We start from the raw sequence: 25,196 nt of genomic DNA, 5'->3' as shown, positions 1-25,196 counted from the left end.
TTAATGAGCACCTACTAGGTTCTAGGCCTCAGAAATACAATGGAGAAAAACGAAATGTCACTGTCCTCACAGAGCTTACATAATAGAATGTCAGGTGATAACTGTTATGAAGGAACTCAAGCAGGGAGAAGGAATAGAGAATGGCTTCTGGGGGCATTACTTCGACAAGGTGGTCAGGGAAGGAGGACAGGCAGGGGAATGAGGCAGAATACACACTGCCTTTAGTTCCTACTCAAAATCCAATTGACCATTGAACAACATGGGTTTGAACCATGCAGGTCAACTTGGATGCCTGGGTCTGCTCATATGCATGCCTCTCCTGCCTCCACCTCCCTTTCCACCTCCTTCACCTCTTCTTCTGCCTCTACCACACCTGAGACACCAGAACCAACCCCTCTTCTTCCTCCTCCTCAGCCTACTCAGTGTGAAGACAACAAGGATGAAGACCTTTATGCCGATCCACTTCCACTTAATAAATAGTAAACATATTTTCTCTTCCTTATGCTTTTCTCAACATTTTCTTTTCTCTACCTTCCTTTATTATAGGAACACAGGATATAAAACGTATACAAACTATGTGTTAATTGACTGTTTATGTTATTGGTAAAGCTTCTGATCAACAGTAGGCTATTAGTAGTGAAATTTGGGGGGATTCAAAAGTTATAAATGGATTTTCAACTGTGCAGGGCATTGGAACCTCTAACTTCCATATTACTCAAAGGTCAACTGTGTATGAATTTGAACTTCTTTTGTTGGTGGACAGTGGTGTGGGGAGGAGGGCAGGGTTAAGGTAAACAAGCCCAACTAACCTCCAGCTACCGATCTGGGAGAGTGAAATTTGGTAACATACTGCTATCCTGTCTGTATGGTGCACTGGGATCGAGGGAATCACTTTCTTTTCTTTTTTGTTTTGTTTTTTTGAGATGGAGTCTCATTGTTGTCCAGGCTGCAGTGCAGTGGCACGATCTCAGCTCACCACAACCTCCGCTTCCTGGGTTCAAGCAATTCTCCGGCTTCAGCCTCCCAAGTAGCTGGGATTACAGGTGCGTGCCACCATGCCCGGCTAATTTTTGTATTTTTAGTAGAGACGAGGTTTCACTATGTTGGCCAGGCTGGTCTCAAACTCCTGACCTCGTGATCCGCCCACCTCAGCCTCCCAAAGTGATGGGATTACAGGCGTGAGCCACTGTACTGGGCCGGGAACTGCTTTTTTTTCAGACGAAGTCTTGCTCTCGTCACCCAGGCTGGAGTGTGATGGCACGGTCTCACCTCACTGCAACCTCCGCCTCCCAGGTTCAAGTGATTCTCCTGCCTCAGCCTCCCGAATAGTTGGGATTACAGGCACCTGCCACCACACTCGACTAATTTTTGTATTTTTAGTAGAGACGGGGTTTCACCATGTTGGCAAGGCTGGTCCTGATCTCAGGTGATCCGCCCGCCTCAGCCTCCCAAAGTGCTGGGATTACAGGTGTGAGCCACCACGCCCGGCTGGGGATAGCTTTCTAAGGATAAGTAGATATATCACTACAGCAGTCTCCTTTTAAACTTTCGGGACTTTCTATTTCCCTGTAACCGGGGAACTAGCCAAGCCCCAACTAGGCCATTATCTGGGTGGATCTCTTTTCTTCCATTTACTGTCATTTTTAGAGCTTTTTTAGAGCTGATTCTGATCACCAATGGAGAGACTGCTGGAGAATTAGCCAGCACCACATCAGAAGCTTGTGCCCACAGAAACAAAAGGTGATTCTGTGACAGGAAACATGACACCTGAGGAAACCAGGCCAAAACAGATAGTTCAAGCTGACTCATTTAATAAACAAAAAGTTCATTCAGATGATATTTTCTGATCCATCCTTAGAACGAGGGTATTAAACACAAACACAATACTAAGACTTGTAGTTGAGATTCAACATCCATCTGACATTATAAAAAAAGGAGGAGAATAGCACAGGCAGACACACTGAAGAGCTCTGTGACTGCAGTCGACGCTAATGGTGCAGAGCTAAGAGTCATGGAAAATTCCAAACTAACCGAGGACTTCCCCAATCTCGGCAGGCAATACCAGCTGCCTGAAAAAAAACACTTTCGTAAGAGACTGAGACAACTGGCCAATGCCTAGAAATACTAAATAAAAAATCATTTAGAATTTAAACTAGCCCCGATCTCCTTTTGTAACCAAGAACATATAGCCCAGAATGAAAACACCACTTCCTAGCACTTTGTAGGATGTTGTAGCGGAGTGGTTCTCTTCCCCAGCTGCAAATTATAATCACTCAGGGAACTTTTAAAATATACTGATGCTATTTCTGAGAGTGGAAAAAACATTGACTCCTTTTCCTCTGCTTTCACACCGCAATAATCAACATAGAAGACTTCTATAGCCAAATGTGTGGGGATTTCTCCCCACCAACAAGCACACAATCAATTCTGCAGCAGACACCAGCTGGGTGTCCTCGAATTCAATCCTGACACTATCTGCCTGGAGGTAGCATCAGATCTCACAGGGTGAGGGCTTGGTTCCACAAGACTGCCCCTCACTTCTGATTCCAATCGCAAGTCTACCTGTGCTTCTGACCAACTGGCTATAAATTGGGGAGGCCCCAACCCTTCTTAGGTTCAAATTAATCTGCTAGAGCAGCTCGCGGAGCTCAGGGAAACATGTTTTTCTGGTTTACTATAAAAGATATTACAATGTGGGCACGGTGGCTCACACCTGTAATCTCAACACTTTGGGAGGCCAAGGCGGGTGGATCACTTGAGCCCAGGAGTTCGAGACAGCCTGGCAAAGATGGTGAAACCCGTCTCTACCAAAAATACGAAAGTCAGCTAGCTGGGCATGGTGACACACATCTGTAGTCCCAGCTACTTGGGAGGGTGAGGCAGGAGAATCGCTTGAACCTGGGAGGTAGAGGCTGCAGTGGAGATCGCACCACTGCACTTTAGCCTGGGTAACAGAGTGAGACTGTCTCAAACAAACAAACAAAAGATACTACACAAGATACAGATGAAGGGATGTACAGGGTGAGCTATGGAAAGGGGCATAAAGTTCCCACGCTCTTCCTGGGAACACCACCCTCTAGGAATAGCTTCCAGATTTCCCGAACCTCTCAGAACCCAATCCTTTTGGATTTTTATGGAAGCTTCATTGTGTAGGCATGATTGATTACATCACTGGCCATTGGTGATCAATTTAAGGTTCAGCCCCTCCCCCTTCCCCTGAGGTTTGGCTATGGGGCTGAAAGTCCCAACCCTCTAATCCTTCCTTGGTTGTCTGGTAATTAGATCCCATCCTGGAGCTACCAAGGGGTTGGTCAATCATCAGTCAACTCATTAGCATACAAACAAGTCACTTTGGAGATGCTAAGGATTTTAGGATGGAGACAAAGACTAAATTTATATTTCACAATATCACAACTTCACATATAACCTTTCATTTCATTCTTGTACTAGGAAACAGGCAGAAAGTCTAAGTGACTGGCTTATGGTCACAATGCTAATTAGGTAGTAGTAGATCCTAGACCAGGAATCAAATCAGATTAATGTTTCCACTTCAAAAAGTGACATTCTGGAATACGTTAACTGAGAACATTTCAGAAGGCATTAATTTAGCTAAATCTAAATAGAGAATTCAGAAAATGAGAATCCATCCGCTGAGCACTGATTAAGTGCAACACAAGCCTTCGGTACCTTCGCTAAAGAATATCCAGAAGCAAGAATGAAGACCACTTTCTTGGTCAGGTCAGTATTTAGAAACTTTTTCTTCTCATTTACCATTTCTCTGTGTTGGTATCATTTCAAGTCCTCTCTTCCAGTTGGTATGAAATACACAAAGTACTGTTGCTGAGTATAGTCACCCTATTTTGCAATCAAACACAGAAGGAACTTACTTCCTCTGTTTAGTGTTTGTACCCATTGTACTACTCTTTATCCCTACAACTTTCCTTCCTTCCCAGTCTCTCATATCTATCATTCTATTCTCCACATCTATGACATCAAATTTTTTAGCTCCCACATACAAGTGAGAACTTTGTCTTTCGATATTTGTCTTTCCACACTTGGCTTATTTCACTTAAGATAATGGCCTCTAGTTCCTCCCATGATCCTGCAAATGACATGATTTCATTCTTTTTTATGGCCAAATACTATTCCATAGTGTACATACAACACATTTTCTGCATCCATTCATGTGTTGATGGACACTTAGATTGATTCTCTATCTTTGCTACTGTGAATAGCACTGCGATCAATATGCGAGTGCAGGTATACCTTTGATATACTGATTTCTCTACCACTGGATAAATACCCAGTGGCGGGAATGCTGGATCATATAGTAGTTCTATTTTTAGTTGTTTGAAAAATCTCCATACCATTTTCTATATTGGCTGCACTAATTTACATTCCCACCAACAGTGTATAAAAGTTCCCTTTTCTCTGCATTCTTGCTAGCATCTGTTATTTTTTGGCTTTTTTTTTTTTTTTTTTTTTTTAAAAAAAGATGGAGTCTCCCTTTACGGCCCAGGCTGGAGTGCAGTAGCACGATCTTGGCTCACTGCAACCTCCACCTCCTGGGTTCAAGTGATTCTCCTGCCTCAGCCTCAGGAGTAGCTGGGATTACAGGCACCCACCACCACACCCAGGTAATTTTTAAATTTTTAGTAGAGATAGGGTTTCACCATGTTGATCATGGTTTGGCCAGGCTGGTCTCAAACTCCTAACCTCAGATAATCCGCCTGCCCAGGCTTCCCAAAGTGCTGGGAATACAGGCATGAGCCACCATGCACGGCCATATTTTGGCTTTTTAGTAATAGCCATTCTAACTGGAGTGAGATGATATCTCATTGTGGTTTTGATTTGCATTTCCCTGGTGATTAGTAATATTGAGCACTGCTGGCCATTTGTAATGTCTTCTTTTGAGAAATATCTAGTCATGTCCATTTCTCAATGGGATTATTTGTTTTTTTACTGTTAAGTTGTTTGACGTCCCTTATATTCTGGATCTTAGTCTCCTGTCAGATGAGTAGTTTGCAAATATTTTCTCCCATTCAGTAAGTTGTCTCTTTATTCTATTGATTGTTTCTTTTGCTGTGCAGAGCTTTTTAGTTTAATATAGTCCCATTTACCTATTTTAGTTTTTGTTGCCTCTGCCTTTTTTTTTTTTTTTTTTTTGACAAGTGTCTTGCTCTGTTGCCTAGGCTGGACTGGAGTGGCACAATCACAGCTCATTGCAGCCTCGATCTCCCAGGCTCCTGGGCTTAAGCGATCCTCCTACCTCAGCCTCCTGAGTAGCTTGGACCACAGGCACGTGCCACCATCCTTGGCTAATTTTTAAAATTTTTTGTAGAGACAGGGTCTCATTATGCTGCCTAAGCTGGTCTCGAATTCCTGGGCTCAACTGATCTTCCCACCTCAACCTCCCAAAGTGCTGGGATTACAGGTGTGAGCCACTGCACCCAGCCTGTTGCCTGTGCTTCTGAGGTCTTACAGTCATAAAACTTTTGCCTAGACCAATGCTCTGAAGAGTTGTCCCTATGTTTGCTTCTAGTTGTTTTATAATTTCAGGTCTTATGTTTAAATCTTTTCTTTTCTTTTTTTTTTTTTTTTTGAGATGGAGTTTCACTCTTGTTACCCAGGCTGGAGTGGAATGGCGCACGATCTCAGCTCACTGCAACCTTCATCTCCCAGGTTCAAGTGATTCTTCTGCCTTAGCCTCCCAAGTAGCTGGGATTACAAGCATGCGCCACCACGCCCAGCTAATTTTTTGTATTTTCAGTAGAGACAGGGTTTCTCCATATTGGTCAGGCTGGTCTCGAACTCCCGACCTCAGGTGATCTGCCAGCCTCAGCCTCCCAAAGCGCTGGGATTAAAGGTGTGAACCACCGTGCCTGGGCCTTGTTTAAATCTTTAATCCATCCTGAGTTGACTTTTGTATATGGTGACAGGAAAGGTCCAATTTCACTCTTCTGTATATGGTTATCAAAGTACACACACACATACACACACACCCACACACACACACACCCACACCTCACTTAAGGCTGAGGCAGGAGAATCACTTGAACCTGGGAGGCAGAGGTTGCAGTAAGCCAAGATCATGCCACTGCACTCCAACCTGGGTGACAGAGCAAGATTCAAACAGGGAAAAAAAAAAAATTACCTGGGAAACAGTCTAGTCCGGTTCATTTGAAATTTCAGAGAGGAATTTACCCCCCTAACCCACTGAACTTTGTGCCTGCCCCTCTGACTACCTCCTGACTTAAAATTTCCCTTTAAAGCTGATAAACATGCAGAGAACTGGAAGGGAAAAAAAAATCCACTCTGAACTGATGGAAGTGGGTGGAGGAAGAGATCATATTCCAATGAATCTATTACTTCATGTGTACAAGAAAAGGAACTAAATGTACCTTTCATGTTTGCCCAAACTGTACCGCATGTCTTCATAACCTGAGGGCCAGGCTAATAACCAATCTGAGATTATTCAAACAACTGAGGCAGCTAGAGTGCAACAGTGTCTTCAGAGAACTGCAGAGCTGGAATGGATCTGAGGTCAAGTCTAAGTTCTGCATTTTAAACATGAGGAAATGAAGTCCTAGTGAGCTTACTAATACCCCACAGCGAATTAGTGAAGGGGGAAGCTGGAAGCTGGAAGCTGGAAGGGGGGAATCCAGGACTACTCAGTCTCATTATACTAGGCTGTTTCTATAGGCTATTAAGGGTGAAACAGGCCAGGTGTGCTGGCTCATGTCTGTAATTCCAACACTTTGGGAGGCTGAGGCAGGTGGATTGCTTGAGCCTATAAGTTCAAGAGCAGCCTGACCAACATGGTGAGACCCCCGTCTCTACAAAAAAAAATTTGTTTTTTCAATTAACCAGGCTTGATGGCACATGCCTATAGTCCCAGCTACGCAGGAAGCTGAGGTGGGAGAATCACTTGAGCCCTGGAGGTCAAGGCTGCAGTGAGCTATGATCATGCCACTGCACTCTAGCCTGGGCAACAGAGCAAGACCCTGTCTTAAAAAAAAAAAAAAAAAAAGATAAATCAGGCAGCCTAGGGATTCTTTCATTTATTCCACAATCATTTAGCAGTGCCATGTTCCATGTCAGCCTCTGAGGATGTGAAAAGGAGCTGGCTGAGGGGCCAACCCAAAGGGACCCACGAGCTGTGAGAAATACACCAAGGAGAGTAGTAGAGTATGTTTTCATAAAGATATGCGTGGGTGCCTTCATATTATAAACCCTCCCTGGCTACTTCTTAGGAGCTCTGCTCTTGGTTACTAGAACTCTCCCAGCATAAACCATGCCCTCACCACTACACTCAGCTCTCTCAAGCCCTGCTTTGTTCTTCTGTTCCACATTCAGATATAAGAACAGGGAACAAAGGCACGGGTTACTTCCCGGTGACACACAGATTGAGCAGTCTCAGCTTCCCTGCTGGAATGGGGAAGCCTGGCCAGGACCTCTCTTCTGATCCACTGTCCCTCCAGCCAGGGCCATGACAGCAGTGACCTCTGTCGGTGAGCTCCTTGAGAGACAGCAGAAATGCAGGAAAGTGATTTGCCCTAGCGCCACTAAAACGACCTCTCATCCCAACTGAATGATACAAATACTTTCCAGAGGAGCAACACTATTAGATGCTCCTAGAAAACATGGGATTCAGTATTAGACAGAGTTGGATTTTAATTCCAGCAACACTAAATATTGGTGAACTGAATCCAGGCAAATGTCCTTACAACCCCAAGCCCAGTGTCTCCTGTTGTAAAATGGTGATAATAATCCTTGCCTCAAGGTATTACGATTTAAAGAGATAATATAAGTAAAGTGCCCTATGCAGTGGCTGACAAACAGATGTTCAATAAACACTGGTTATTCCTTCTCTTTCTCTGTAAGACAGCTAAAAATGTATTCAAGCTACAGAATGAACTACAACCTATTTACTTCACAAAGGAGTTTCTCTTGTAGCACTGAGTCATTCTCATCTCCACCTCCTCTCCCGCGACCACCCACTCTGTGGCAGACAGATTTCAATTCTCCCGAGGTTCCACCCCTCAGTATACACCCTGTATAAAACTCAGAGAATCTGACAGGACAGTCACTCCATGGTTAGATTATATTATCTGATACAGCTGGCTTTAACAAAGCGGCTATCCAGGCTGGTAGCAGTGGCTCACGCCTGTAATCCCAGCACTTTGGGAGGGCAAGGTAGGTGGATCACCAGGTAAGGAGTTTGAGACCAGCCTGACCAACATGATGAAATTCCATCTCTACTAAAAATACAAAAATTAGCCAGGCGTGGTGGCACGTGCCTGTAATCCCAGCTACTCAGGAGGCTGATGCCTATAATCCCAGCTACTCAAGAGGCTGAGGCAGGAGAATTGCTTGAACCCGGGAGGCGAAGGTTGCAGGGAGCCCAGTTGCGCAATGCAGTCCAGCCTGGGTGACAAAGCAAGACTCTTGTCTCAAAATAAAAAATAAATAAAAAATTAAAAAAAAAAAAAAAGGAAAGTGGCTATCCTGAGTGAATGTGACCTATTCAGATGAATTTTTGTTTTGTTCTTTGAGATGAGAATCCTGCTATGTTGCCCAGGGTAGTCTTGAACTCCTGGCCTCTAGCAATCCTCCCATCTCAGTCTTCTGAGTAGCTGAGATTGCAGGCATGAGGTGCCACCACTGGACGTGGCTTCAGACAAGTTTTTTTTTTTTTCTTTCTTTCTTTAATTTGTATTTTTTGAGACAGGATCACTCTGTCGCCCAGGCTGGAGTGCAGTGGTGCGATCCTGGCTCACCATAACCTCCGCTTTCCTGGTTCAAGTGATTCTCATGCCTCAGCCTCCCCAGTAGCTGGGATTACAGGTGCATGCCACCATGCCTGGCTGATTTTTCTATTTTTGTTAGAGACAGGGTTTCACCACGTTGCCCAGGCTGGCCTCCAACTGCTGGCCTCAAGTGATCTGCCTGCGTTGGCCTCCCAAAGTGCTAGGATTATAGGCATGAGCCACCCATCCAGCCCTCAGTTGGGTTCTTTTTTCTTTAGACGGAGTCTTGCTCTGTCGCCCAGGCTAGAGTGCAGTGGCGCCATCTCTGCTCACTGCAAGCTCCGCCTCCCGGGTTCACACCATTCTCCTGCCTCAGCCTCCTGAGTAGCTGGGACTACAGGCGCCCGCCACCACACCCAGCTAATTTTTTTTGTATTTTTAGTAGAGACGGGGTTTCACTGTGTTAGCCAGGATGGTCTCCATCTCCTGACCTTGTGATCCGCCCACCTCGGCCTCCCAAAGTGCTGGGATTACAGGCGTGAGCCACCGCGCCCGGCTCACGCCTGTAATCCCAACACTTTGGGAGGCCGAGGTGGGCAGATCATTAGGTCAAGAGATCAAGACCATGCTGGCAAACACGGTGAAACCCCGTCTCTACTAAAACAACAAAAATTAGCTGGGCATGGTGGTGCATGCCTGTAGTCCCAGCTACTCGAGAGGCTGAGGCAGGAGACTCGCTTGAACCCGGGAGGCGGAGTGTTGCAGTGAGCCAGGATTGCATCACTGCACTCCAGCCTGGCGACCTCAAGACTCAATCTCAAAAAAAAAAAGAAGGAACAACAGGACCGTCCCTGACGAAGACATTTGGAGTGTGTGTTTCAGTCACGAATTTATTGCCTCTCAGCTCTGAAGATTAGGCAAATGAAGTGCAATTCAATGTGTGCTCTGTGATAAACAAGTGAATTACTTTATTTCGCCTCTAAAGTGAGCACGCTGTTAAGCTTTCTCAGTAGAGGAAGCTGGAGGGACATTTCAGGCGTAGCCTGGAGGTTGTGGAGTGGGTGTGAGAACATTTGGTGAAGCCTACTAAGGCTTGAGGCCAGAACGTGGTACCTCTTTGATCTTGTAGCCTTGGCCTGGCAATAACTTCAGAACCTTCTCCACATGTTAAGCAAAGCCCCTGCACGGCATACATGCCTTGAAGGTCTCTTGCTCATACAGGGACAGGGACTTCCACTACATCCATGCCCACGATGACCTCTCCCCCTGCCTGTACTCCAGAAGAGGCCAACTGCTTGCCCAGAAACTCCAGGCAAACCCTGGTCTGGCCAAACCAACAAACTCCTTTGCTATCTGGTGGGTTCAACCATACTTTCTCTAGTGAGGTCTGAATCCCTTCCAAGTCTGTTCTTTGGGTACTCTCCCTCAGTCCTAGGGAACCAAATATAGTTTCTTTATATCTGTTAGTAACTCTTTTGCCATAATTAACAATAATTCTGAAATCTCTCTCAACCTATTTTGGTTTGTGCAGCTACCTAATCCACAAAAGAAAAAAAATAATTCTTTATATTAATCTTCCCCTGCTTAACTGACTATGTGGTTTCTATCTCCTTATTAGACTCCAGACTGCTATAGGATGAGATGATTTGACACAAAGGAGATTCTCTTTTCCTGGCTGTGAAAATGGAGGGGCCATATGGCCAGGAATGAAGGTGGCCTCTAGGAGCTGAGAGTGGTCCCAACTAACAGCCAGCAAGGAAACCTGGATCTCGGTTCTATAAGCACATAGAACTGAATTCTGACAGCCATAAGAGCTTGGAAGAGAAGACCAAGCTTCAGATTAGAAGTCATAAACAGGCCGGGCGCGGTGGCTCACGCCTGTAATCCCAGCACTTTGGGAGGCCGAGATAGGCAGAATGCTTGAGCTCAGGAGTTCAAGACCAGCCTGGGCAACACGGCGAGACCCCATCTCAATAAAAATAAAAAAAGTCATAAACGTGTTTTCCATTAACCTAATGCCAGCCTATGGCTATTTCACTACCAAAGGAATATACCCTATTTTTGCCAATTCCAAACGTGAAATACCTTTCCTTTTTTCTCTCCATACTTATATTCTATACCAGACCTTCCAGCTCAAAGTCTAAAAATTCCTCTTATCTGCCAGACTATAAAGGAAAACATAAAGTCAGACTAAGAAAAATAAACTTTTCCATATAGCAAGTAATACGCTGGGCCAGGTGCCTAGATTTCCCTTTCCATCCCCTACAAACAAACATCTCAAATGTATTCATAAGAAATTCAAGCAATTCTCAGGCCAAAAAAACCCCCAAAACCCAACTGAAGGCAAGTACTCAGAGAGGAAGGTGACTACAGGTTGCTTTCTACACCTTGGGTGTATGTAACAAACAAGATGGACTTGAGCTTTTGTTTACAGATCTCACAGGGCACAGGAAACAGCAGACGAGGCCCAGGGCCCATCCAGAGAAGAGTGTTTCGTTTTGTTCTGTTTTTGAGACTGAGTTTCGCTCTGTCGCCCAGGATGGAGTGCAGTGGCATGATCTCGGCTCACTGTAAACTCCACCTACCGGGTTCACACCATTCTCCTGCCTCAGCATCCCGAATAGCTGGGACTACAGGTGCCCACCATCACACCCGGCTAATTTTGTTTTTGTGTTTTTAGTAGAGACAGGGTTTCACCGTGTTAGCCAGGATGGTCTCTATCTCCTGACCTCGTGATCCACCCGCCCCAGCCCTTCCAAAGTGCTGGGATTACAGGCGTGAGCCATCGCGCCCGGCCCAGAGTAGAGTTTAATAAAATCTTCACCTCCTCCAACAACTAGGATCCTAAAGGGTTGTATCTGGAATTAAGGATAAATCAATCAGAACTCAAGAGGAAAGAAAGGGAGAAACAAGAAAATCCACAATCATAGCTGGTAATTTTTAGTATCCCTCTTTTCATAATTAAAAGTAGTAGACAAAAAAAAAAAAAAAAGGACATAGAAAATTTGAACCATCTTGACCTGATACAGAATACTACAACCAACAACTTCAGAATATAGATTCTTTTCAACTTAACACAAATGGTTGTCAAGATAGTCCATATGCATAAAAGAAGTCCCAATCTCAAAAGATTGAAATCTTAGAAAGTATGTCTTCTGACCACATGGAATTAAATGAGAAATCAATTAACAATAAGAAGACATCTAGAACAGCACCAGATATTTAGAAATTAAACACCACAATTCTGAATAACCAATTGGTCCAAGAAATTACAAGAGAAATTAGAAAATATTTCAAACGGAGTAAAATGAAAATATATCTTATCAAAATTTGTGGGATATCGCTGAGCAGTGCTTAGAGGGAATTTTACTGTATTAAATGTTTACACTAGAAAAGACAAAATTAAATCCAAAGTAAGAAGGAAGGAAATAATAACGTGCAGATGTCAATGAAATAGAAGGACAAAAAAATATAGGAAAGTAACCAAGATAAAAATTTGATTATTTGAAAAGATTAATAAAATTGATAAATTACTAACTACTTCATTAAAAGAGCATCAAAAATTACATTAAAATGGCCGGGCGCGGTGGCTCACGCCTGTAATCCCAGCACTTTGGAAGGCCGAGGCGGGCGGATCACGAGGTCAGGAGATCAAGACCATCCTGGCTAACACGGTGAAACCCCGTCTCTACTAAAAACACAAAAACTTAGTCGGGCGTGGTGGCGGGCGCCTGTAGTCCCAGCTACTCCGGATGCTGAGGCAGGAGAATGGCGAGAACCCGGGAGGCGGAGCTTGCAGTGAGCCGGGATCAAGCCGCTGCACTCCAGCCTATGCGACAGGGCGAGACTCCGTCTCAAAAAAACAAAAAAAAAATTAGCCGGGCGTGGTGGCGGGCGCCTGCAGTCCCAGCTACTGAGGAGGCTGAGGCAAGAGAATGGCGTGAACCCGGGAGGTAGCGCTTGCAGTGAGCCGAGATGGCACCACCGCACTCCATCCTAGGCGACAGAGCAAGATTCCGTCTGGGGTGGAGGACGGGGGGAAATACATTAAAATATTTGATACATTAAAATAACAAGAGACGGCCGGGCGCGGTGGCTCAACCCTGTAATCCCAGCACTTTGGGAGGCCGAGACGGGTGGATCACGAGGTCAGGAGATCGAGACCATCCTGGCTAACATGGTGAAACCCCGTCTCTACTAAAAATACAAAAAACTAGCCGGGCGTGGTGGCGGGCGCCTGTAGTCCCAGCTACTCGGAGGCTGAGGCAGGAGAATGGCGTAAATCCGGGAGGCGGAGCTTGCAGTGAGCCGAGATCACGCCACTGCACTCCAGCCTGAGTGACACAGCGAGACTCCGTCTCAAAAAAAAAAAAAAAAAAAAAAAAAAACAAGAGACATACTAGGAACAGTGGCTCACGCCTGTAACGCTAGCACTTTGGGAGGCCAAGGCAGGCAGATCATTTGAGCCCAGGAGATCGAGACCATCCTGCTCTGTTGAAAATGAAAACCTCAAAAACTCAAGAGACATGTGAGATCTCTGCACCAAAAACCACAAAACATTTTTGAGAGAAACAAAAGAAAACCTAAATAAATGGAGAGATCCCATGAGGCTGGACATGGAGACACCAGTGAGATTAGAAAACTCAACATCATTAAGATGTCAGTTCTCTTCAAATTGATATATTCAACACAAGCCCAATTAAAATCCCAACAGGTTTTTGTTTGTTTGTTTTTTGGTAGAAACTGACTAGTTGATTTTAAAATATATGTGGCAATTTTAGAATAACCAAAACAATCGTGAAGCACAAAGATGGAGGACTCACACTTTCTAATTTTAACATAAATCTGCAATACTCAAGACAGTATATTATCATAAGGCCAGACAGAGATCAATGAACAGAAGAGATAATCCAGAGCCAGACTCATGAGACAGTGTCACTAATTTTGGATGAAAATGCCAAAGCAGTTTCACGGAGAAAGGATTTTCAAAAGCTGGTGCAGCAACAACTGGATGTCTATACTGGGGGGAAAAAAGCAAAACAAAACAGAAAAATAAAAACAAGGCATGACCTGTACCATTTCAGTGCCTACAGCCTTAAGAAGCAGTCATGCCTAACTGCCAAAATCCTCTCCCCTGCCAAGCTATTGTGGAAAGCCTTCAGGTTCCAGTTCTCGCCTAATAATGGAATATACAAACCAAGTTCAATAGGTCTCATATCTTTCCTTACCTCAATTTTTACCAGCATTTGAAGCCTCCTGACCATCTATTATGATCCCATCCCCAGACTGCTCTGTGCTCATCTCACCATTTGATGCAACAACGGTGCATCACTTCCTTTTCTTCCAAATCTTCCCCTTTCTTCCAAATCCTTCCACTGTGTTCTTTGTAAATCTTGCTCAATGATCTGCTACTTGTTTATGTATCTCCTTCTCTTCCAGCACTTTCCCTCTAGCTTAACTGAAACCCAGCTTCCCATCCCTTCTCACCAGGCTCTCAAGCAGAGAAGGCTGCTTATTTTTACACACCAGATATCTCAGGCTTTGGTGACTGGGGTTAGTAACATCTTCTGCTTCCCTTGTGCTGCCTCCTAACAATTTTCACCCATCCTTGTGAAAAGCTGACTCTAAAGAAGTGCAACCGCACATCCTTAGGCAAATGAAGTGCAAACTTGCTGATTGCCACCCTGATCCCTTCATGCTTTCCCAGTCACCACTCTTATTCACCAAAGGAGGCTCAAGCTTGCCCTTTTCTGACTCTTCCTTATCTACACAACATCAAAATGTTGGCATTGCCCAGGTTTGGTCAGATCTTTTCTTTACTTTTCTCTTCCACCCCTTCCCTTAGGTCTGGGCTTCTCAACCTCAGCACTATTGAAATTTTGGGCTGCACAATTCTTCAATGGGGGAAAGTGAGGCTGTCCTGTGCAGTACAGGATGTTCAGCAGCATCCCTGGCCTCTATCCCTGGATGCCAACAGCAACCCCAGCAAAGAACCACTGCCTTAGGTAATTCTGTGTGTTCTCATGGCCTCAAATATCTCTGCTTATAGCTAAGTTCCTGTTTGACAACTTTTGGGCATCTTACAGCCATCTCAGTCCAAATTAGCATGTACCAGTTGAATCTCTCTTCAAATTCATCCTGTCCCAAGTCAGGATCATCTTAGTAAATGGCCCAACCTAGAACTGGGAGCCATCTCTGATTCTTCCTACATCTAATCCATCAGTACAACCAATAAATTCTACCCCCCAAATTTGCTCTCAAATCTGTGTGCCCCCCTTCACCTCAGACCAAACCATGGTGATCTCTCACTGGCATGCATGCAGTCACTTCCTGACAGGTGTTCCTGCTTCCATTCTACCCGCCAAACAGTCTGTTCTCCACAGAGCAGCCAGAGTGATCATCCCATTCAAATCATTCCTTCATTAAAAATCTTAAAATATCTCCTATTCACTTAACATGAAACCTAAACTCCTTATTTAGCATCAGCAGGCACTGGATCTGGGCACTAGATGTGTAGCAATGAATTAACGACTCAGACAACCTCCCTGTCTTCTTTAATGAGGAGAGGCAGACAGTAAAAAAAAATCAAGAGCCAGAGAGGCCCAATCACTCCCCTCATAACCACTTCATTTACTTCCCAAACAGTTTCCCCCACCCACTTGTTCCCACAAATACCTATTCAGTTATGACCTTGGAAGATTCCCCCTCACTCGTCCTTCAGCCCCCTACTGCTGTCAATCACACAAGGACCTGCACAGCCCATAAAATCCCACCTGGCCGGGGTCTTACATAAACTCTGAACCTACCACTCCCCACCTCACTATTAAGCCCAACACTACCCTGCCAGAACATTCCAAGCTGCTTTAAAAAAAAGAAAAAAGGGACAGGGCCTTGCTGTGCTGCCCAGGCTGGTCTCAAACTCCTGAGCCCAAGCGATCCTTCTGCTTTAGCCTCCCAAGTAGCTGGGACTACAGGTGTGATACCCCTGTCCCCGGCTATCCCAAGCTCTTTACCCCTCAGTGCCTTTGCATTTGCAGAAAGCCCTGCCTCCAACTCCCCTATGGTTGATTCCTCCTCAGACACAGGGTTTCACCATGTTGCCCAGGCTGGTCTCATACTCCTGGCCTCAAGCAATTCTCCTGCCTCAGCCTTCCAAAGTGCTGAGATTACAGACTTGAGCCACCAGACTTGGCTTCTGTTTTGGATATAGTCTAGCTAATTAGTGAACAAGAAGTTACAGAAACAGAATATCATAAATGATGGCCAATAATACAAAAAAAAAAAAAAAATCAGACATTATGTACCCCTCTTGGAAGTACTCAATACCACTTATGAAGGAGACTGGTCAAAAAACTGAAGCTAAATCTGATCAGCCTTTAGCTATGGCTACCAATTCACAGAAAATACAGAAGCATGTGTTACCACCATGACGAGGCAATTAACAAAGACCAGACTGCAACATTAAAGGGCAAACAACCTAGTTTTTCTATTAAAATTTCCAAGAAAAAAGAGAAAGATATGGAGAAGAAGCCTATAAAGAGATATTTGAGAGACATCCACCAATCGCTATGTGTGGTCTTTATGCGGACCTTGATTCCAGCAAGCTGTAAAAGAATGAGACAATTACAGAAATTTAAATATGATAGGATATTTGATGATATAAAGAAATTAAGCTTTTTGTGCATAATGGTATTGTGGTTGTACTTTTAAAATTTAGAGACACATATTGAAATGTTTACAGACGAACTGGTATGTCTGGGATTTGTTTCAGAATAATCTGGGGTGGAGAGGAAAAGTGTGGGGATAAAACAAGACTGGCCATGAGCTGATCATTTCTGAAGGTGGGTGGTAAGCAAATGAAGGGTCATTATCCTAATCTTTCCACTTTTGTAGAGAGAAAATAGTATGTTTAAAAAGCTCAACACCTTTGGGAGGCCGAGGCAGGCGGATCACCTGAGGTCAGGAGTTCGAGACTAGTCTGACCAACATGGAGAAACCCTGTCTCTAGTAAAAACACAAAATAAGCCAGGTGTGGTGGCACATGCCTGTAATCCCAGTTACTCGGCAGGCTGAGGCAAGAGAATCGCTTGAAACCGGGAGGCGGAGGTTGCAGTGAGCTGAAATCGAGCCATTGCACTCCAGCCTGGGCAACAAGACTGAAACTCCGTATCAAAAAAAAAAAAAAAAAAAGCTCAACCCCAGAAAGTTTAAAAAGGAAATAGATGTTAAAGTAAAGAGCAGCCCTGAAACCGATAAGCCAAAGTGCTCTGATTACAGGCGTGAGCCACCACGTGTGGCTACTTGGTTGGAAACCAAAGCAGTGCACCCAGGCCCCTGAGATGTGATTATACCCTGTGCTCAAACCAGCTCTAGAGCCAGGACCCAGAAAGGCCAGTGAGGGAGGTGAGGCTCAGCTCTGGATTTGCAAATACCTAGACATGTAAGGCGGAGGTTCTGTGGGCTATGCAGGTCCCTGTGTGATGGACAGCAACAGGGGGCTAATGAATGGGTAAGGGGGAATCTTCTGAGGTCATAACTGAGTAAGTATTTGTGGAAATGAGTGGATGGGGGAACCTGTTTGGGAAGTGAATGAAGGACAATGAGGGGAGTAATTGGGCCTCTTTGGCTCTTGATTTGTTTTATCTGCTTCTCTTCATTAAAGAGGACAGCGAGGTTTGTCTGCTTTGTTTATTCACTGCTACACTGCACCATCACACCCAGCTAATTTTGTATTTTTAGTAGTGTCCAGATCCAATGCCTACTAATGCTAAATAAATATACGTTGACTGCATGAATTCTAATAAGGCTAAGTAAAATATTCACTATACCAGCCCTGTAACCAAACTGTGCTTACAAGTAACACAGTCCTTTGAATTAAAATAACTTATTTTAAAAATCACTGTTTGGCTGGGGTTGGTGGCTCACGCCTGTAATCCCAGCACTTTGGGAGGCCAAGGTGGGTGGATCACTTGAGGTCAGGAGTTTGAGACCAGCCTGGCCAACATGGTGAAACCCCATCTTTACTAACAATATGAAAAACAGCCAGGCATGGTGGCGCACACCTGTAGTCCCACCTACTCAGGAGGCTGAGGTAGGAGAATCACTTGAATCTGGGACGTGGAGGCTGCAGTGAGCTGAGATCTCGCCACTGCACTCCAGCCTGGTCGACAGAGTAAGACTCTGTCTCAAAAAAAAAACAAAACAAAACACACAAAAAAAATTCACTGATAATATTACTTTAATTTTTGTTGTGCTTTACTGTAAGTTTTCACATACAGCATCTTACTTAAAACTCACAAAACCTGGCCGGGCGCGGTGGCTCAAGCCTGTAATCCCAGCACTTTGGGAGGCCGAGACGGGTGGATCACGAGGTCAGGAGATCGAGACCATCCTGGCTAACACGGTGAAACCCTGTCTCTACTAAAAAATACAAAAAACTAGCCGGGCGAGGTGGCAGGCGCCTGTAGTCCCAGCTACTCGGGAGGCTGAGGCAGGAGAATGGCGTGAACCCGGGAGGCGGAGCTTGTAGTGAGCTGAGATCCGGCCACTGCACTCCAGCCTGGGCGACAGAGCGAGACTCCGTCTCAAAACCTTAGGCCGGGCGCGGTGGCTCAAGCCTGTAATCCCAGCACTTTGGGAGGCCGAGACGGGCGGATCACAAGGTCAGGAGATCGAGACCATCCTGGCTAACACGGTGAAACCCCGTCTCTATTAAGAAATACAAAAAACTAGCCGGGCGAGGTGGCAGGCGCCTGTAGTCCCAGCTACTCGGGAGGCTGAGGCCGGAGAATGGCGTGAACCCGGGAGGCGGAGCTTGCAGTGAACTGAGATCCGGCCACTGCACTCCAGCCTGGGCGACAGAGCGAGACTCCGTCTCAAAAAAAAAAAAAAAAAACTCACAAAACCACCCTACAACATAATTGTGCCAAGTATCCTTTTGCCTAAAAGAAACTAGGTCTCCTGATTCTTAGTATTTATTTTCCTATATCATGATGCCAGTAAGATTTACAGTTAGTCAAGTGCTAAGACATAGCATGTTTTCCAAGAAACAACTGTGTCTTCGCAATACAACATTACATTTCTAATTTCATGTGAGCTTGGTGACTCTGAGAAAACAACAACATAATTCAACATTAAAAATTAACCTAAGACCAGAAATAGAGTATAGTAACTTAACAAGATTGTATGTTTAAGAGACAAAAGTGATCTTGTGCCTTAAAGAGGGTACCAGATGTAACATTCAGATTTTCCTCTGCTGAACTATCAACAGAAACTGGGTTCTACCGGCAGAGAACCTAATTTATACAGAGCTCAAACAAGTTGAACCTCACGGAATCAAACTTTAAACTAGAACAAACTGGCAACAGAAAAAACTGCAACAAACAGAAGGCAATTTAAAAGTCCATGAATGCATTTCAAAACATGACTTTGTTTAGGAAAGCGAAGTCTCTTTGGGTGTGCCTTACTTGAAAAGGGGCATTTTCAAGAAAACGTACCAGTGCCAAACAGTGAAGTTTCCTTTGAATTTCAATTTTGTTTTTTAATAGAATCTCACTCCTTTGTGGAATAAGGTATGTAAAATATTTGGGGTTTGAATTCCGTCCACATTTTTCACTCAGCTATCATGCTAAAAAGGATGTTTAGATTTCAAAGAAACAAAAGAAAAATGATTTCATAAAGTCAATACTATCCAGCTGATTTCCCAATAAAATGGCCTCCAGAAGCATTTACTGTTGGAACACTGTGTACGACCTTTATTAATACACCACTAACATTGCTGATCCACTGTCAGTAGAGGAGTCACCAGAACTTGGGAACAAAGGAAAAAATGGACTAATGTCTACACAGCAAGAGGCAAGGGCTCAAACCCAATTATTCATTTTATACTTGAAAGTGGAAATATGACTGGGCGTGCTGGCTCACATCTGTAATCCTAGCACTTTGGAAGGCTGAGGTGAGAGGACTGCTTGAGCTCAGGAGTTCAAGACTAGCCTGGGCAATACAGCAGGACCTCGTCTCTACTAAAAATTTTTAAAAGTAGCTAGGTGTGGTGGTGTGTGCCTGTAGTCCCAGCTACTCAGGAGTTTGAGGCTGCAGTGAACTATGGTAGTGCCACTGCACTCCAGCCTGGGTAACAGAGCAAGATGTTGTGTCCAGAAAGAAAAAAAAAAAAGTGGAAATACAAGACATGAGACTGACGGGAAAGGGTTTTCTTTTGTTTTAAAGAGAATATCATGAAAATTAACCATATTTCAAAGACCACGGAGAACCAGGAAGTCACAAAATATTTTGGTCCTTTTTTGGTTTAAATCTCAAGTCATTCTGGCCGGACGCGGTGGCTCACGCCTGTAATCCCAGCACTTTGGGAGGCCGAGGCGGGTGGATCATGAGGTCAGGAGATCGAGGCCATCCTGGCTAACATGGTGAAACCCCATCTCTACTGAAAAACACAAAAAATTAGCTGGGAGTGGTGGCGGGCGCCACCTACTCAGGAGGCTGAGGCAGGAGAATGACGTGAACCCGGAAGGCAGAGCTTGCAGTGAGCCGAGATCACGTCACTGCACTCCAGCCTGGGCAACAGAGCGAGAATGTGTCTCAAAAAAAAAAAATCTCAAGTCATTCCTCTGTGCAATCATTCTCCCCACTACCCCCCTCTTTTTTTTCTCCCTAGATGGAGACTTGTTGCCCAGGCTGGAGTGCAGTGGCACAATCTCGGCTCACTGCAACCTCTGCCTCCCAGGTTCAAGTGATACTCCTGCCTTAGCCTCCTTAGTAGCTGGGATTACAGGTGCCCACGACCACACGGGGCTAATGTTGTACTTTTAGTGGAGATAGGGTTTCACCACAGTGGCCAGGAGTCTTGAACTCCTGACCTCGTGATCTGCCCGCCTCGGCCTCCCAAAAGGCTGGGTAATTACAGGCGTGAGCCATCGCGCCCAGTCCCCATTTTCCTTTTGATAAGGTACCACCACTGACCTTACTGCTCACATCGCAGAGATCTTCAAAGCAATGAAAACAAAGGCCTTTTCAATGACAGACCAATCCTTGACACCTAGATTGATATGGAGCTCCCTTATTCTGATTTCCATAGGTGATTCAGTAGGATAGGCTGATGGTCAATCACCGTACTAAAATAAGTTCTTGATGATACATTTGCCCTCATTTACTTTTCTTTTTTTTTTTTTTTTTTGAGGCGGAGTCTTAGTCTGTCGCCCAGGCTGGAGTGCAAGGCACGATCTCGGTTCACTGCAAGCTCCGCCTCCTGCCATTCTCCTGCCTCAGCCTCCCCGAGTAGCTGGGACTACAGGCGCCCGCTACCACGCCCGGCTAATGTTTGTATTTTTAGTAAAGATGGGGTTTCACCGTGTTAGCCAGGATGGTCTCGATCTCCTGACCTCGTGATCCACCCACCTCGGCCTCCCAAAGTGCTGGGATTACAGGCGTGAGCCACCGTCTCATTCTCGTCCCCGAGGCTGGAGTGCAATGGTGCGATCTCAGCTCACTGCAACCTCCACCTCCCGGGTTCAAGCGATTCTCCTGCCTCAGCCTTCGGAATAGCTGGGATTATAGGCGCTTGCCACCACGCCTAGCTAATTTTTTTCTATTTTCAGTAGAGACGGGGTTTCACCATGTTGGCCAGGCTGGTCTCGAACTCCTGACCTCAAGTGATCCGCCCACCTCAACCTCCCAAAGTGCTGGGATTACAGGCATGAGCCACTGCACCTGCTCCCTGACCTTTAGTTTTTCACTTCCAATTTTGTGGAATTACATTTTAGGAGTAACAGATTTTTAAAGAAGAAGAAAAAAAAAAAGACTGAATTTCCTTGCTTACTTTGCATATACAGACTGGATTTTTTTTTTTTTTTTTAACAGCCATTTCCCCAAAGGAATGTGTCTTGTGTATTACTGACATTTGGTATATTTCATTCATTGGAATATTTCTTATTTTCTACGTGTTTCAAGAGTATATGAGAAATACAGGATTTGATAACATTTTGAAGGCAGGAAAAACCCAAATTGTTTCTTCTTTGAGAGTCATGACTACCTTCTGGTGTGGAGAACTTGTCATTGGAAAAGGTGACAATTTTGATTCTCACTGGTATGTTTAAAAACTGAATTAAAAGAATAGAATTTTTCTTTTGATAGAGGATCACAAAACAATTCTAAAACCTACTGTTTTTACCATTGAAATTTAAATTGTGATATAGGTTTTAAATGTCTAGAATGCAACTGATAGGCTTTTCTTGAACTGTTAGTTTATTTGAAATAGAGTTTTTTCATGGTTAATATGTATTTGTAAAAAAAAGGAAAACAAAAAAATTCCCCAAACCCAGATAACAACCAGAGCAAAACTGTTGTGCCTTCTATTTATCTTTGATTTCAGTCTTGGCAATTGTTTAAAGAAAAATAATTTTTTAAGAATCTAGATTTGTTTTATTAGGTTCAGAGTATGTGAAAATTGTAGAATCCCTCTTTCATCACCTTGTATGTCTTCTGTTTGCCTTATTCTAAAATTGAGTCACAAATTGGAATGCCTTTGAAGACATTCCACCTTCTATAGAAGATGCTTCTATAGAGGTTCTTTGACCTAAATAGTTCAGCATTTGTATTTTTATTTTTACTCTGGTATCTAATCAGATTCCTAATCATAGCCCATAAGAAGGAATGTGGGCCGGGCGTGGTGGCTCATGCCTGTAATCCCAGCACTTTGGGAGGCTGAGGCGGGAGAATCACCTGAGGTCAGTTTGAGAGCAGCCTGGCCAACATGGTGAAACCCCGTCTCTACAAAAAATACAAAAAAAATTAGCCGGGCGTGGTGACGGGCGCCTGTAATCTCAGCTACTCAAGAGGCTGAGGCAGAAGAATCACTCGAACCTGGGAGGCAGAGGTTGTAGTGAGCTGAGATTGCTCCACTGCACTCCAGCCTGGGTGACAGATCAAGACTCTGTCTCAAAAAAAAAAAAAAAAAAGAAGGAATGTGACTTTATGTACGTATGTATGGTTTTTTGTTTTTTTTTTTTTGGAGACAGAGTCTGTCGCCCAGGCTGGAGTGCAGTGGTACAATCCTGGCTCACTGCAACCTCTGCCTTCAGAGTTCAAGCGACTCTCCTGCCTCAGCCCCCCAAGCAGCTGGGACTGCAGGTGTGCGCCGCCACACCCAGATAAATTTTTTTTGTATTTTCAGCAGAGAAGGGGTTTCACCATGTTGGCCAGGCTGGTCTCTATATCCTGACCTGGTGATCCACCCGCCTCGGCCTCCCAAAGTGCTAGGATTACAGGCGCGAGCCACCGCGCCTGGCAGGAATGTGACTTTAATACTGGACTTTGCTGATGTGCTGGTGTCCACATTTTCTCTTTAAATCACAGCTATATGGTAAATTTTCTATTTTGTTATGGTTCTCTTTTATTGATGGGCATGCAGTGGGTGTTTCTTGGAAATGGCCAATTTTTATTAAAATATTTCTGGAAAAAAAAAAGAGTCACGGTCTTTCATCTATAGGATGGGTCAGAACTGTTGCTTCCTACCTCACATGGGCACTAAACAACGCTTCGGGGAACACCAACACTTTCCATGCCACTGAAGTCTCAGGAAGCCAGAAAGCTCTCTTCAAAAAAAGAGAACCACTAGTTCTAAACTCTAGAAAGAAATCCTGGCTGGGTGTAGTGACTCATGCCTGTAGTTCCAGCACTTTGGGAGGCTAAGATGGAAGGATTGCTGAGGCCAGGAGTTCAAGACCAGCCTGGGGAACACAATATGACCCCATCTCTACAAAAACAAAAAAGTTAGCTGAGTATGGTGGCGCATGACTATAGTCCCAACTACTTGGGAGGCAGAGGCAGGAGGATCGCTTGAGCCTCAGAGTTTGAGGCTGCAGTGAGCTATGATTGAGCCACTCCAGCCTGGGTAACAGAGCAAGACCCTGTCTCAAAAACCTAAATTGAAAGAAATCCCTAAGACTATTTTTATGGTATATGATCAATACATATATTTTGATACAGATGAAGGGGTGGCCTGCCCCTCCACACCTGTGGGCGTTTCTCGTTAGGTGGAACAAGAGACGTGAGAAAAGAAATGAGACACAGAGACAAAGTATAGAGAAAGAAAAAGTGGGCCCAGGGAACCGGCGCTCAGCATACAGAGGACCCACGCTAGCACCGGTCTCTGAGTTCCCTTAGTATTTATTGATAATTATCTTTACCATCTCAGAAAAAGGGAAGTGGCAGGGTAATAGGATCATCGTAGGGAGAAGGTCAGCAGTAAGACATATGAATAAAGATCTCTGTGACATGAATAAGTTTAAGGAAAAGTGCTGTTCCTTGATACGCATATGCAAACATTTTCATAAACCTTTATAGTGCATAAAGAGCAGCATTGAGCTAGCAAGTCCCACCTTTCGCCCTAAGGCGGTTTTCTCCTTTCTCAGTAAACAGAACATACAATTGGGTTTTACACCGAGATGTTCCATTGCCCAGGGACGGGCAGGAGACAGATGCTTTTCTCTATCTCAACTGCCAACAACCGCCAAGGGGCCTTCTTTCCTCTTGTACTGGTCCTCCTCAGCACAGACCCTTCACGGGTATCAGGCTGGGGGACGATCAGGTCTTTCCCATCCCACGAGGCCATATTTCAGACTATCACATGGGGAGAAACCTTGGACAATACCTAGCTTTCCTAGGCAGAGGTCCCTGCGACCTTTGGCAGTGTACCTGGGTACTTGAGATTAAGAGAATGGTGATGACTTTTAACCAGCAAGCTGCCTTCAGGCACTTGTTTAACAAAGCACACCCTGCACAGCCCAAAATCCTTTACACCTTGAGTCATCACAGCACATGTCTCTTGCAAGGACAAGGTTGGGGATTGGGTCACAGATTAACAGCATCTCAAATACAGAACAAAATGGAGTCTCTTATGTCTACTTCTTTCTATATAGACACAGTAACAGTCTGATCTTTCTTTCTTTTCCCCACACAACTTACAACGAATTGTTAAAAAATTATCCTTAGTCTACCTGGTTATAATTCTACCTCAATTTCTGTCCATCAGATAAACAAAAGTCACAGTAAAGAATGGCTTTATTAGCTCCATTAGTGAGATATTTCAGTGAAATAAGTAGATCTAAATACTTCACAGTAGTACACCGGGCACGGTGTCTCACGCCTGTAATCCCAGCACTTTGGGAGGCTAAGGCGGGCAGATCACTTGAGGTCAGGAGTTTGAAACCAGCCTGGCCAACATGGCAAAACCCTGTCTCCACCAAAAATACAAAAATTAGCCAGGCATGGTGGCGCATGCCTGTAACCCCAGCCATTCAGGTAGCTGAGGCATGAGACTCGCTTGAACCCAGGAGGCTGAGGTTGCAGTAAGCTGAGATCACGCCACTGCACTCCAGCCTGGATGACAGAGCGGGACCTTGTCTCAAAAGATAAATAAATAAATAAATACTT

General features: G+C 44.6%; 1 protein-coding gene across 1 annotated transcript in view; it reads right to left on the bottom strand.

Moving 5' to 3' along the window:
• ATP6V0E1 (ATPase H+ transporting V0 subunit e1) overlaps window positions 1-25,196 on the bottom strand; it is a 51,036-nt gene that overhangs the window by 14,843 nt on the left and 10,997 nt on the right. The gene's annotated exons all lie outside the window — the stretch shown is intronic.

Source organism: Papio anubis, chromosome 5 (genome assembly GCF_008728515.1).
Source record: "Papio anubis isolate 15944 chromosome 5, Panubis1.0, whole genome shotgun sequence".
NCBI lineage: Eukaryota > Metazoa > Chordata > Mammalia > Primates > Cercopithecidae > Papio > Papio anubis.
Note: the sequence above shows the minus strand (reverse complement) of the source record. Positions and strands in the feature narration are given on the sequence as shown.